The sequence below is a fragment of the Siphateles boraxobius genome, unplaced genomic scaffold (genome assembly GCF_051911475.1).
Source record: "Siphateles boraxobius isolate OS27281-9 unplaced genomic scaffold, OSU_SipBor_1 108, whole genome shotgun sequence".
Lineage (NCBI taxonomy): Eukaryota > Metazoa > Chordata > Actinopteri > Cypriniformes > Leuciscidae > Siphateles > Siphateles boraxobius.
This window is the reverse complement of record NW_027508709.1, coordinates 115,001-117,500: the sequence shown is the minus strand read 5'-3', so window position 1 is coordinate 117,500 and position 2,500 is coordinate 115,001. Positions and strand designations below refer to the sequence as shown.

Below are 2,500 nucleotides of genomic sequence, written 5' to 3'. Positions count from 1 at the left end.
TCCACACTAATACATTTTTTTTTTTGGAAAAGCATCTTTTTCTCTCCGTTTTGGCCTTCCGTTCACACTGAGACGGAATTTTTATTAATGAAAACTAAGCTTTTTGAAAACGCTCTCATAAGTGGATATATTCGAAAACGCTGTTTTCTCGTTGTAGTTCGGACTGTGAAAACTGAGGTATTTAAAAACGATGATGTAAGTTTAGTCATGTGACACATATTGAACCAATAGATATTCATGTTTATAGCAGTATTGTGGCTGTTATGTGCTGTTCACTTAAAATATGCTACTTCACACACTCTTCACACACACACTCCTGCACAGACGACAGAATACACTCGCATCTGCTGTCCTGCAGTGAAACATGAGAACAGTTTTAGTGTTTTACACCAAACATATAATAGTGAGTGAGAGAGACCTGGACGATCAGTGAACGATGAGATATTCTGATAAATAAAATGATCCTGTCAGAAGAATTGCTCAATAACTTTATCATTTATTTTTTCATCTGTATCATCTCTGTGCGCTTTTGTGAGGTTTTACACATGCTCTGTAAAGGTGAATTTAGTGTTTTCACGCCTGAAAACGCTAGTGTGGATGGAGAGTGTTTTTAATCTCAATGTATCCGGATTAATGTAGACGTAACTTATGTCATCCACCCGCCCGGTTCCCCATCAGTGTGTGTGTGTGTGTGTGTGTGTGTTTCAGATGGACCGCTGGAGCTGCCCGTCCTGCAGCTCATTCCCACCCAGAGGCAGCTGGTGTTTCGCGGGGACCGTTTGCCCCTGCAGTGCACAGCCTCGTTCCTCGACCCCTCCGTCAGCCTGTCCTGGAGCCACGAGCAGCGTCCGGTTCACACACCGAAGGACAGCATCCACTTACCCACTCACACACACACTCACTCGCTGGAGGAGAGAGAGCTGAACGTGGAGGACAGCATCATTCACGACTGCTGCCTCATCACTAGGTGAGAACATACATACTCAATCAATCACTCACTTAATCAATCACTCACTCAATCACTCACTCAATCACTCACTTACTCACTCAATCAATTAATCACACACTCAATCACTCACTCAATCACTCTCATTACTCAATCACTCACTCAATCACTCACTCACTCAATCAATTAATCACACACTCAATCACTCACTCAATCAATAACTTACTCACTCAGTCAATAACTCAATCACTCAATCACTCACTCAATAACTCAATCAATCAATCAATCACTCACTCAATCACTCAATCAATCACTCACACTCACTCACTCAATCAGTCACTCAATCAATCACTCACACACTCAATCAATCACTCAATCAATAACTCAATCAATCAATCAATCAATCACTCAATCAATCACTCAATCAATCAATCAATCAATCAATCAACCAATCAATCAATCAATCAATCACTCAATCAATCAATCACTCAATCAATAACTCCCTCAATCAATCACTCAATCAATCAATCACTCAATCACTCAATCACTCAATCACTCAATCACTCACTCACTCAATCACTCACTCAATCACTCAATCAATCACTCACTCAATCACTCAATCACTCACTCAATCAATCACTCAATCACTCACTCAATCTCTCAATCACTCAATCAATCAATCACTCAATCAATAACTCCCTCACTCAATCACTCAATCACTCACTCATTCACTCACTCAATCACTCACTCAATCGCTCACTCAATCACTCACTCACTCAACCAATCAATTACTCAATCACTCAATCAATCACTCACTCAATCACTCAATCACTCACTCACTCAACCAATCAGTTACTCAATGACTCAATCAATCACTCACTCAATCACTCAATCACTCACTCACTCAACCAATCAATTACTCAATGACTCAATCAATCACTCACTCACTCCATCAATCACTCAATCACTCAATCACTCAATCACTCACTCACTCATTCAATCAATCAATCATACAATCACTCACTCAATCAATCACTCAATCACTCACTCAATCACTCACTCACTCACTCAATCACTCACTCAGTCACTCACTCAATCACTCACTCACTCAATCAATCACTCACACACTCACTCAATCAATCACTCAATCAATCACTCACACACTCACTCACTCACTCAATCACTCACACACTCACTCAATCACACACTCACTCAATCACTCACACACTCAATCACTCACTCAATCACTCACTCAGTCACTCACTCAATCACTCACTCACTCAATCAATCACTCAATCACTCAATCACTCACTCAATCACTCAATCAATCACTCACTCAATCACTCACTCACTCACTCACTCATTCATTCATTCAATCACTCAATCACTCAATCACTCACTCAATCACTCACTCACTCACTCAATCACTCACTCACTCACTCACTCACTCAATCAATCAATCACTCACTCAATCACTCAATCACTCAATCACTCACTCAATCAATCGATCAATCAATCAATCACTCACTCACTCACTCTCTCAATCAATCACTC

General features: G+C 40.5%; 1 pseudogene across 1 annotated transcript in view; it reads left to right on the top strand.

The window, feature by feature from the left end:
- The window catches only part of LOC143756657 (adhesion G protein-coupled receptor A2-like), a 180,439-nt pseudogene that overhangs the window by 63,498 nt on the left and 114,441 nt on the right, over positions 1-2,500 (top strand). The window contains exon 7 of the transcript XR_013210307.1: positions 709-967. The product of XR_013210307.1 is annotated as an adhesion G protein-coupled receptor A2-like (transcript). The remainder of the gene's footprint in view (positions 1-708; positions 968-2,500) is intronic.